This window comes from Oncorhynchus keta, chromosome 10, assembly GCF_023373465.1.
Source record: "Oncorhynchus keta strain PuntledgeMale-10-30-2019 chromosome 10, Oket_V2, whole genome shotgun sequence".
Lineage (NCBI taxonomy): Eukaryota > Metazoa > Chordata > Actinopteri > Salmoniformes > Salmonidae > Oncorhynchus > Oncorhynchus keta.
Genome location: NC_068430.1, coordinates 23,883,877 through 23,896,692, shown reverse-complemented (window position 1 = coordinate 23,896,692; position 12,816 = coordinate 23,883,877). Strand labels below are relative to the sequence as shown.

The following is a 12,816-nucleotide window of genomic DNA, read 5'->3' as shown; positions in this document are numbered from 1 at the left end:
TCCTAACTCAATTTGCACACACTGTATGTAGATTTTTCTATTGTAATTGAATGTACTTTTGTTTACTCCATGTGTAACTCTGTGTTGTTGTTTTTTGTCACACAGCCTTGCATTATCTTGGCCAGGTCTCAGTTGTAAATGAGAACTTGTTCTCAACTGGCCTACCTGGTTAAATAAAGGTGAAATAAAATACAAATATATATAAAACAATGTGCTACCGCTATACAGTACACAAACATGTTAATAACACACTCTTTCCTTTCTTCTCTCACAACAATGCCACGGTCATAGGTATGACACAAAAGCATCCATGGGATTATTTTTGTGTCATTACCCTTCTCTGGCCCCTCATTAGAAACCACTGTATTATATTTATACTGGAGAGCACCCTGCTGTTTATGGATGTGATTGATGAGAAACCACCTCTAGTCTAACACACCAAATCTGTGTCAGCATTCACTTACAATTATAAATACAATTGTGTGTGTCATCCGTAAACTTTGAATGGGACTAAAAATAGCCGTATAGGAGCTGGGACAGATTGGCTAAATTTACCAGCTCTTTGTCTCTTATAGCCAGAGAGGTGGGTGGGCGGGGTGTGTGGGGTATGATGACTCAGCAGCACATGACTCTACTCTGCGTGGATAAGGAGGAAGAAATGGCTGGGCCACAGGACTGGGAGCATGTAGGTGGGGCCACAATGGTTTAGCCAGGCCTCCAAAGGGTGTTTCTGGCTGCTGTAACCTGTGGAGTAAGGGGCTTTCTGTTTGTGTGTACACTGCCCTTGTTCAGTTTGCAGGTTATATGACCCTCTGCCAAATACATATTTTCATGGAAAGTAGTAGAGGCAGCCTTGAATTCTGTAGCCTATTCATGAGCTTTACTGGGCTTTACATATTAGAGCTTTTAGAGGACTGCATCTTAGGCACCATTGTTGATACTGTTTGTTACAACAACAAAAAAACTGAATATCTTTGAGGCAAGTCTCCTAGCAGTGAAATGTAAAAATGTGGTAAACCTACAAAAACATTTACACCTCTCTCTCAAAATAGATTATGACTCAAATTTTAAGTAATGTTCTATTGGTGGCCAATTATCCCTTTCTGTGTACTGTACTCTCTATTTCTGACTTTCAACTTTCACAGAAATCAAACGCTCTGCCTCTCTCTCTGTACTTGGGATTGCACCTGGACGACGTCACCACCACTGAACTCCATAGCTGACAGGCTGCGAGAGAGCTGCGTGCGAATGCTTCCTTAAACACGCTGAAGATTCCCCGTGTAGCATACAAACAAGGGCAGAACATAATAAGTCAAAGCAAACTTGATCGGGACCTTTTTAAACGCTTTATAAAGGTAAGTCGACTCCCTAATATTTGAATAATTGTAACTCAATTGGAGGAAATCTTCAATATTTTACAAAATGACAGTAAAAGGACACGGTCGAATTGCACACTGACGTCACGATCGGGACGAGTTACTTTCGATAAAAATGCTGAAGCGCATTGTTTTTTGTGATTTTTTTACAATCAAATCTTACAGTGGTTTAACGCTTTTTGTGTTGATACTTTGGTGCACTACTTAGTACCTACCACATCTGCTGATTGCTGAAAATGAGCAATCGGACAAGTTTGTTTACTACAAAATCACTGCGGGAAAGTTTTAGGTAACCTATGTGCGCTTCAAAGCAACAACAAAAAAACGATACATCGAACCGGGTCAAAAAGAAGCTGTTGGTGGGTAACAAACATTGTGCTGTCAGATAATGATTTCCTCTCTGTTCATGTTACGTAAGCAATGTTCTGTGGGAATCCTTATTCATATACTTTCCTCGCCTTCTTTTGGTAGCCTCATTTTACGGTCTGTCAAATGTCGTTTTGGTTGTTTAGTAGGCTAATTCAATGCGCATTACGGACTCTCTGTTTTTGTGAGAATTAAGTTGATAAAAGTGAATCATCAATCAACTTTTGGTCATCCTCGTATAGTTTAGATGTCTTCATGGATCCGGGTGGACCCGATATACCCGAGACCTGACCCTGGCACGAATGGATTGGGGGCTGAAGAATACTAGCATGTCCATCTGGTCTGGATCGGGTCCTGTAGCATATTCTTATTTTACGCTAAATTGCTTTACTTATAAAAGGCCTAGCCAACATATAAAACATATTCCTTAACCAGTAGAGCAACTTGGCTGATAAGAGGGAAAAAATGATTTGTCACGCTAGTCCAGTTGGGTCTGGTCTAGACCCAGACCCGTTAGGGTACGGGTCTAGGTTGAGTTGTTCTCTGCTCCATTTGGGTTCGGGTCTCCATTTTTAAAAAGATGAGTAAATATAGTTTGGTCTGATTGTCATTCGTGAAGACCTGTAGTCTATTGAGTTTCCATGGGCCTTGAGCTGTAATATGGTCCCAAGGTATTCCGAACGGATTGTTATTTGTGTGGAAGGATCTGGCCCATTTCAGCTGCCACCAAAGTACATGATGTACACTATCATTTTTCTCTAGACTTTATGCCACAATGTTATTACTCTTCTATGTTACTGTGGTTACCACACACTAGTGTTTGCTAGTGCCCCTTGTAATCTAGGAATTCTGCAAAACAAGCCCGCAACCACAAGTTGTCATTTACAGTCGTTGGTGTCAATCACCACACAATACAGTGGGTCTATGCAACCTAGAAATTAAACATTTGTGACCACTGGCCCAGACTTTTTTCAACATTTGTCTGTGCTCCCTACTGAGAGGAAATGTATAGAAAGATGATAATACATTTGACCAAATGTATTTATCTAATTTTATTTGTCATATGCGCTGAATACAACTAGTGTAGACTGGTTGTGAAATGCTGTGAAATGCTTGCTTATGAACACTTTCCAATGATGCAAAGTTTAAAAATAAAATAGTTACACAAATAATTAAATTAAATACATAAGAATGGAGCTTCAGCGAGTACCAGTACCAGATCATTGTTTAGAGGTATGAGGTATTTGAGGTAGAAACAGTGGGGCAAAAAAAGTATTTAGTCAGCCACTAATTGTGCAAGTTCTCCAACTTACAAAGATGATGAGAGAGGCCTGTAATTTTCATCATAGGTACACTTAAACTATGACAGACAAAATCAGAATCCAGAAAATCACATTGTAGGACTTTTATTGAATTTATTTAATGAATTTATTTGCAAATTATGGTGGAAAATAAGTATTTGCTCAATAACAAAAGTTTCTCAATACTTTGTTATATACCCTTTGTTGGCAATGACAGAGGTCAAACATTTTCTGTAAGTCTTCACAAGGTTTTCACACACTGTTGCTGGTATTTTGGCCCATTCCTCCATGCAGATCTCCTCTAGAGCAGTGATGTTTTGGGGCTGTTGCTGGGCAACACGGACTTTCAACTCCCTCCAAAGATTTTCTTTGGGGTTGAGATCTGGAGACTGGCTAGGCCACTCCAGGACCTTGAAACGCTTCTTACGAAGCCACTCCTTCGTTGCTCGGGCGGTGTGTTTGGGATCATTGTCATGCTGAAAGACCCAGCCACATTTCATCTTCAATGCCCTTGCTGGTGGAAGGAGGTCATTCATTCTTTCCTTTACACGGATCAGTCGTCCTGGTCCCTTTGCAGAAAAACAGCCCCAAAGCATGATGTTTCCACCACCATGCTTCACAGTAGGTATGGTGTTCTTTGGATGCAACTCATCATTCTTTGTCCTCCAAACACGACGAGTTGGGTTTTTACCAAAAAGTTCTATTATTTAGGTCCCCCCGTGTGGTTCTGGGATTTTTGCTCACTGTTTTTGTGATCATTTTGACCCCACGGGGTGAGATCTTGTGTGGAGCCCCAGATCGAGGGAGATTATCAGTGGTCTTGTATGTCTTCCATTTCCTAATAATTGCTCCCACAGTTGATTTCTTCAAACCAAGCTGCTTACCTATTGCAGATTCAGTCTTCCCAGCCTGGTGCAGGTCTACAATGTTGTTTCTGGTGTCCTTTGACAGCTCTTTGGTCTTGGCCATAGTGGAGTTTGGAGTGTGACTGTTTGAGGTTGTGGACAGGTGTCTTTTATACTGATAACAAGTTCAAACAGGTGCCATTAACACAGGTAACGTGTGGAGGACAGAGGAGCCTCTTAAAGAAGAAGTTACAGGTCTGTGAGAGCCAGAAATCTTGCTTGTTTGTAGGTGACCAAATACTTATTTTCCACCATAATTTGCAAATAAATTCATAAAAATCCTACAATGTGATTTTCTGGATTTTCAAATTTTGTCTGTCATAGTTGAAGTGTACCTATGATGAAAATTACAGGCCTCATCTTTTTAAGTGGGAGAACTTGCACAATTGGTGGCTGACTAAATACTTTTTTGCCCAACTGTATGTGAATGAAGGCAATATAAAGTGTCTGATAAGGCATCAGGATAGATAATAGGGAGAGTTAAAAAAAAATAAAAGAAAGAGTAGCTGCAGAAAATGGTGAATGTGTTTGGGGGTGTCAATGTGCCATTCAAGGGATTTCCTATTTTTTAAATATTTCTTTTTAACCATTTTCTACATTGTAGAAACATATGGAATCATGTAGTAAGCAAAAAGTGTTTAAAAAAAGCCAGATATATTTTAGATTCTTCAAAGCAGCCGCCCATTGCCTTGATGACAGCTTTGCACACTCTTGGCATTCTCTCAACCAGCTTTTATGAGGAAGTCACCTGGAATGCATTTCAATTCACAGGTGTGCCTTAAGTTAACATGTGGGATTTCTTTCCTTCTTAATGTGTTTGAGCCAATCAGTTGTGTTGTGACAAGGTAGGGTTGGTATACAGAAGATGGCCCTATTTGGTAAAAGACCAAGTCCATATTATAGCAAGAACAGCTCAAATAAGCAAAGGGAAACGACAGTCCATCATTACTTTAAGACATGAAGGTCCGTCAATACGGAACATTTTAAGAACTTTGAAAGTTTTTGCGACTGCACTTGAATAAACTATCAAGCGCTATTATGAAACCGGCTCTCATGAGGACCGCCATAGGAAAGGAAGACCCAGAGTTACCTCTGCTGCAGAAGACAAGTTCATTAACATTACCAGCCTCAGAAGTTGCAGCCCACATACATGAAGAACTCTGTGAAAAATGTAACAGACACACCTTAACATCAACTGTTCAGAGGAGACTGTGAATCAAGCCTTCATGGTTGAATTGCTGCAAAGAAACCACAACTAAAGGACATCAATAAGAAGAAGAGACTTGCTTGGGCCTAGAAAAAAAATAGCAGTGGACATTAGACTGGTGCCTGTATGGTAGAGTGGCCAGATGGATGCCACTCTTCCACAGCCCACTTGGAGTTTGCCAAAAGGCACCTAAAGAACTCTCAGACCATGAGAAACAAGATTCTCTGGTCTGATGAAACCAAGATTGAACTTTTTGGCCTGATTGCCAAGTGTCCTGTCCGGAGGAAACCTGGTACCATCCCTACGATGAAGCATGGTGGGGGCACCATTATTCGTTGGGGATGTTTTTCAGGGACTGGGAGACTCGTCAGGATCAAGGCAAAGATGAACGGAGCAAAGTACAGAGAGATCCTTGAATAAAACCTGCTCCAGAGCGCACAGGACCTCAGACTGGGGCGACGGTTCACCTTCCAACAGGACAGCGACCCTAAGCACACAGCCAAGACAAAGCAGGAGTGGCTTCGGGACAAGTCTCAATGTCCTTGAGTGGCCCGGCCGGAGCCCGGACTTAAACCCAGTCGAACGTCTCTGGAGAGACCTGAAAATAGCTGTGCAGCAACACTCCCCATCCAACATGACAGACCTTGAGAGATCTGCAGAGAATAATGAGAGAAACTCCCCAAATACAGGTGTGCCAAGCTTGTAGCATCATACCCAAGAAGAAGCTATGCTGTAAACCCTGCCAAACATGCTTCAAGAAAGTACTGAGTAAAGGGTCCGAAAACTTATGTAAATGTGATATTTCAGTGATGTAATTATAAAAAATATCAAACATTTCTAAAAACCTGTTTTTGCTTTGTCATCAAATCAAACCTTATTTGCCACATGCGTCGAATACAACAAGTGTAGACCTTACCGTGAAATGCTTACTTACAAGCCCTTAACCAACAGTGCAGTTCAAGAAGAAGAAAATATTTACAAAGTAGGCAAAAATAAAAAGTAACACAATAAGAATAACAATAATGAGGCTTTATACAGGGGTACCGAGTCAGTGTGCAGGGGTACAGGCTAGTTGAGGTAATATGTTCATGTAGGTGGGGGTGAACTGACTATGCATAGGTAACAAACAAACGGCGAGTAGCAGCAGTGTACAAGGGCGGGGGGGTCTCAATGTAAATTGTCCAGTGGCGATTTTTATTAATTGTTCAGCAGTCTAATGGCTTGGGTGTAGAAGCTGTTGAGGAGCCTTTTGATCCTAGACTTGGCGCCCCGGACACCGCTTGCTGTGCGGTAGCAGAGGAAACAGTCTATAACTGGAGTCTCTGACAATTTTATTGGCTTTTCTCTGACACCGCCTATTATATAGGTCCTGGATGGCAGGAAGCTTGGCCCCAGTGATGTACTGGGCTGTTCGCTACCCTCTGTAGCGCCTTACGGTCAGATGCCGAGCGGTTGCCATACCAGGCGGTGATGCAACCGGTCAGGATGCTCTCAATGGTGCATCTGTAGAACCTTTTGAGGATCTGGGGACCCATGCCAAATCTATTCAGTCTCCTGAGGGGGAAAAGGTTTTGTCGTGCCGTCTTCACGACTTTCTTGGTGTGTTTGGACCATGATAGTTCGTTGGTGATGTGGACACCAAGGAACTTGAAACTCTCGACCCGCTCCACTACAGCCCCATAGATGTTAATGGGGGCCTGTTTGGCTCGCCTTTTCCTGTAGTCCACGATCAGCTCCTTTTGTCTTGCTCACATTGAGGGAGAGGTTGTTTTCCTGGCATGACACTGCCTGTTCTGAGTTCCTCCCTATAGGCCGTCTCATCGTTGTCGGTGATCGTCAGCAAACTTAATGATGGTGTTGGAGTCGTGTTTGGCCACGCAGTCGTAGGTGAACAGGGAATACAGGAGGGGACTAAGTACACACCCCTGAGGGAACCAGTGTTAAGGATCAGCATGGCAGATGTGTTGTTACCTACTCTCAACACCTCTTACCATAAGTCTTCGCTAGGTAAAGCGCCGCCTTCCCTCAGCTCACTGGTCACCATAGCAACATCCACCCATAGCACGCACTCCAGCAGGTATATTTCACTGGTTATCCCCAAAGCCAACACCTACTTTGGCCTCCTTTCCTTCCAGTTTTCTGCTGCCAGAATGAATAGAACGAATTGCAACAATCACTGAAGTTGGAGACTTATATCTCACTCACTGACTTAAAACGTCAGATATCAGAGCAGCTTACCGATCGCTGCAGCTGTATAGCCCATCCAACCAACTACCTACATCATCCAATATTTGTTTTAGTTTTTTCTTCTCTTTTGCACACCAGTATTTCTACTTTCACATCCTCATCTGCACATATATCACTCCAGTGTTAATTGCTGAATTGTAATTACTTCGCCACTATGGCCTATTTATTGCCTTACCTCCTTACTCCATTTGCACACACTGTATACAGATTTTTCTATTGTGTTATTAACTGTATGTATGTTTATTCCATGTGTAACTCTGTGTTTTGTCGCACTGCTTTGCTATATTTTGGCCAGGTCACAGTTGTAAATGAGAACTTGTTCTCAACTGGCCTACCTGGTGGGAAAAATACAAATAAAAATGGGACACAATAGGACTGGAAGGGTAACTCTACACATGCATTGGATGCCTAAGGAGGCTGAGAGGTGTGTCAATATTGGCTGTGGGCTGTGGGCTGTGGGCTGGTCTGGTGTCTGCTCTGCTTTGTATCCGGGTGTGAGGAGACAGTTATGACAGTTGCTCAGTGAAGATTTCCCCATGCAGCACTGATCCACAGGGAAGCACAACAAACACCCACTCTGGTGGGTCAGAATATATTCTTATATACTCAGAATATACTCTTGCCATTTCTGTGCTTGTCTGACCAAAAAGCTTAATCTGTAAGCCATAATGTAGTATTGCAATAGTGGGAAGTTGCTGTGCAGACACGATTACGAAACACACACAGACCTTGTTTAGATACTAATGCTTTGTTGTCTGCTCTGTTGTGGTGTAAAGCTACATGGCAGGCTTGTATTATTTATTCATTTTGAGCACACCTGCTGCCAGGCGTGGCTCTCAGCGCAACACACACACACACACACACACACACACACACACACACACACAGCGAGAGTGGGTGGGAGAGAAACAGGGGTACTTGGGCTGAATCTACAACACTCTCCCATACTCCATTATTTATCCTAGCAGTTATATAGGTGATGAGTTTGGTTTTTCACACATTCTGCTACTTAGTGACACTCTCTAAACACATTTTCTCTGTCACACACACCCAAGATGACAGCAGTTTAGCAGCACTCAATGTTGTCGTCTTGCATCATTTAGCCTCTCGCTCTCTCTCTATCCTACCCACCCTGTACTGTGTAGTGGAGTCAGTCACTCTCAGACACCTCTATTATCTGCCTGCTAGTCTGGCCACTGCACTGTGCTGTCTGCAGCTTGTGGTAATCAAGCAACAAGCTCTGTCTCACTGCAGAATTAGATGTTTCTCCAAACAGCAAATTTCAAAGTGTCTCTGACACCCTGGGTTGACTCCTGCTCAGTATCCTTCCATTGCTCCAAATGTCGAATTTAGAAGGTTATGGGTTGAGTTTTTGGATAGGGTTAAAAACATTAAAGGGTTTTTAACAACACAGTGTTCAAAGACTTAGTTGTAGTCACATTCTGGTTACCTATGACTACAAACATACACTGAACAAAAATATAAACGCAACATGAGCTGAAATAAAAGATCCCAGAATTGTTCCATATGCACTAAAATATTATTTATTTCAAATGTTGTGCGCAAATTTGTTTACATCCCTGTTAGTGAGCATTTTATCCTTTGTCAAGATAATCCATCCACCTGATGGTGTGGCATATCAAGTAGCTGATTAAACAGCATGATCATTACACAACTGCACCTTGTGCTGGTGACAAAAGGCCACTCTATAATGTGCAGTTTTGTCACACAACACATTGCCAACACATTTTGAGAAAAAAATTATCAGCCTAATCGGTGTCCAAAAATACCGATTTACGATTGTTATGAAAACTTGAACTCGGCCCTAATTAATCGGCCATTCCGATTCATCGGTCGACCTCTAGTTGAGACATTATTCCCGGATAGGGAGGAAAAGGAAGGCTTTTATTGGCTCTGTCCAGTCCCTACTGTGCTATTGTTCAGGAAACAACCTCCGTCATACCCAAAGTTATAGGGGATGATAAAGGGATATGCTCTCTTTTGTGTACATTTGTAGAAACATGTTTATTCATTTCACAGTGTGTTGTAGCATGTTGGGCTTTTGAGTCTAACAAATATAGTCAAATCAAATCATACTTGATACTTTCTTGCCTTATTTTTATTTATTTATTTTATTTTTGTACCCCTTTTTCTCCCCAATTTTGTGGTGTCCAATTGTTGTAGTAGATACTATCTTGTCTCATCGCTACAACTCCCGTACGGGCTCGGGAGAGACTAAGGTTGAAAGTCATGCGTCCTCCGATACACAACCCAACCAGCCGCACTGCTTCTTAACACAGCGCAGATCCAACCCGGAAGCCAGCCGCACCAATGTGTCGGAGGAAACACTGCGCCCGGCCCGCCACAGGATTCGCTGGTGCGCGATGAGACAAGGACATCCCTACCGACCAAGCCCTCCCTAACCCGGACGACGCTTGGCCAATTGTGCGTCGCCCCATGGACCTCCCGGTCGCGGCCGGTTACGACAGAGCTACATCTAAGAAATGTTGATTCATGGCAATGTTTTTGGTATTTTATTAGGATCCCCATTTCCTGTTGTGAAAACAGCAGCTATTCCTAGGGTCCACACAAAACATGAAACATGATACAGAACATTAATAGACAACCGCTCAAGGACAGAACTACATAAATTAAACAAAAATGACAAAACGCACATGTAGCCTACAATGCAAGCACACAAAATATCTAGGTCAAATAAGGGAGAGGTGTTGTGCCGTGAGGTGTTGCTCTCTGTGTTTTTCTTTTTTTGTTTGTTTGTTTTTTACTAGGTTTGCTGTTCAATTGAGCATTATGACATGGAATGGAGTTCCATGCAATAATGTCTCTATATCAAATTTTATTGTTCACCTACATATGGTCAGCAGATGTTTATTACGAGTGTAGCGAAGTTCTTGTGCTTCTAGCTCCGACAGTGCAGCAATATCTAACAAGTAATATCTAACAATTCCACAACAACTACCGTATACACACAAATCTTAGTAAAGGAATGGAATAAAAATATATACATATATGGATGAGCAATGTCAGTGGCATAGGCCAAGATGCAATAGATCATATAGAATACAGCATAAACATTATTAAAGTGGCCAAAGTCTCCATGTGAGCAGCAGGCTCTAATGTGCTAGTGATGGCTATTTAACAGTCTGAAGCTGTTTTTCAGTCTCTCATCCCAGCTCTGATGCACCTGTACTGACCTCACCTTCTGGATGGTAGCGGGGTGAATATGTCCGTAAACCCACCAGCCAGCTGGTCTGCGCATGCTCTGAGGACATGGCTAGGGATGCCATCTGGGCCAGCAGCATTGTGAGGGTTAATGTGTTAAATGTTTTACCCACGTTGGCCACAGAGAAGGAGAGCCCACAGTCCTTGGTAGATGGCTGCATCGGTGGCACTGTATTGTCCTCAAAGCAGGCAAAGAAGGTGTTTATTTCATCTGGATGCAAGACGTCCCTATTCTGCGATATAGCTTGTTTTCCTATTGTAGTGTGTGATTGTCTGTAGACCCTGCCACATACAGTTGAAGTTGTAAGTTTACATTGCATTCATTAACTTGTTTTTCAACCACTCCACAAATTTCTTGTTAACAAACTATAGTTTTGGCAAATCTACTTTTTGGCAAGTCATTTTTACAAAAATTGTTTACAGACAGATTATTTCACTTATCACTGTATCACAATTCCAGTGGGTCAAAAGTTTACATACACTAAGTTGACTGTGCCTTTTTAACAGTTGGGAAAATTCCAGAAAATTATGTCATGGCTTTAGAAGCTTCTGATAGGCTAATTGACATAAGTTGAGTCAATTGGGGGTGTAACTGTGGATGTATTTCAAGGCCTACCTTCAAACTCAGTGCTTTTTTGCTTGACATCATGGGAAAATCAAAATAAATCAGCCAAGACCTCAGAAAAACCTCCACAAGTCTGGTTCATCCGTGGGAGCAATTTCCAAACGCCTGAAGGTACCACATTCATCTGTACAAACAATAGTACGCAAGTATAAACACCATGGGACCACACAGTCGTCATACCACTCAGGAAGGACATGCGTTCTGTCTCCTAAAGATGAAGGTACGTTGGTGTGAAAAGTGCAAATCAATCCCAGAATAACAGCAAAGGACCTTGTGAAAATGTGTATAAAACGATCTATATCCACAGTAAAACGAGTCCTATATCGACATAACCTGTAAGGCCATTCAGCAAGAAAGAAGCCACTTCTCCAAAACCACCATTAAAAAGCCAGACTACGGTTTTCAACTGCACATGGGGACAAAGATTGTACTTTTTTGTAGAAATGTTCTCTGGTCTGAGGAAACAAAAATAGAACTGTTTGGCCATAATGACTTACATTATGTTTAGAGGGGAAAGGGGGAGGCTTGCAAGCCGAAGAATACCATACCAACCGTGAAGCACGGGTGTGGCAGCATCATGTTGTATGGGTGCTTTGCTGCAGGTGGGACTGGTGCACTTTACAAAATAGATGTCATCATGAGGTAGGAAAATTATGGGGATATATTGACGCAACATCTCAAGACATCAGTCAGGAAGTTAAAGCTTGTTCGCAAATGGGGTCTTCCAAATGGACAATTACCCCAAGCATACTTCCAAAGTTGTGGCAAAATGGCTTAAGGACAACAAAGTGAAGGTATTGGAGTGGTCATCACAAAACCCTGACCTCAACCCTATAGAAAATGTGTGGGCAGAACTGAAAAAGCATGTGCGAGCAAGGAGGCCTACAAACATGACTCAGTTACACCAGCTCTGTCAGGAGGAATGGGCCAAAATTCACCCAACTTATTGTGGGAAGCTTGTGGAAGGGTGCCTGAAACATTTGACCCAAGTTAAACAATTTAAGGGCAATGCTACCAAATACTAATTGAGTGTATGTAAACTTCTGACCCACTGGGAATATAATGAAAGAAATAAAAGCTGAAATAAATCATTCTCTGTACTATTATTCTGACATTTCACATTCTTAAAATGATCCTAAGACAGGGATTTATTTTCTAGGATTAGATGTCAGGAATTGTGATACACCTTAGCCAAATACATTTAAACTCAGTATGTACATTTCCGACTTCAACTGTACGTCTTGTGTATGGTTTAATAAAAAAAAATGTTCAGCTAAAACGGTCAGAAGTAGTCAAAGCTAGTGGAAAGCTTTTGTGGATGGTCAGATTCATTCACAGATAATTGACAGGTATATTTATGCCAGCTCTACTTGTGTGTAAGGCGGTATGGTTATCTTGAACAAGCAGCTGCCATACAGTTTAACCATATTAACAGATAAAGAGATGACGCATTAACAGGCAAACAGTAGTAAATTACACTCTTTGACTCCATTTTTTTCCGCATTCCAAATTGCCATTGCTGTTCTCACAATGAGCAATAACTTCA

At 41.9% G+C, this 12,816-nt stretch overlaps 1 protein-coding gene across 2 annotated transcripts in view; it reads left to right on the top strand.

The window, feature by feature from the left end:
• The first annotated feature begins 1,145 nt into the window (after nucleotides 1-1,145).
• LOC118388418 (protein kinase C delta type-like) overlaps nucleotides 1,146-12,816 on the top strand; it is a 33,843-nt gene continuing 22,172 nt past the window's right edge. For both annotated transcript variants that reach the window (XM_035777484.2, XM_035777485.2), the window contains exon 1: nucleotides 1,146-1,355. The gene's annotated coding sequence lies outside the window, so the exon portion shown is untranslated. The remainder of the gene's footprint in view (nucleotides 1,356-12,816) is intronic.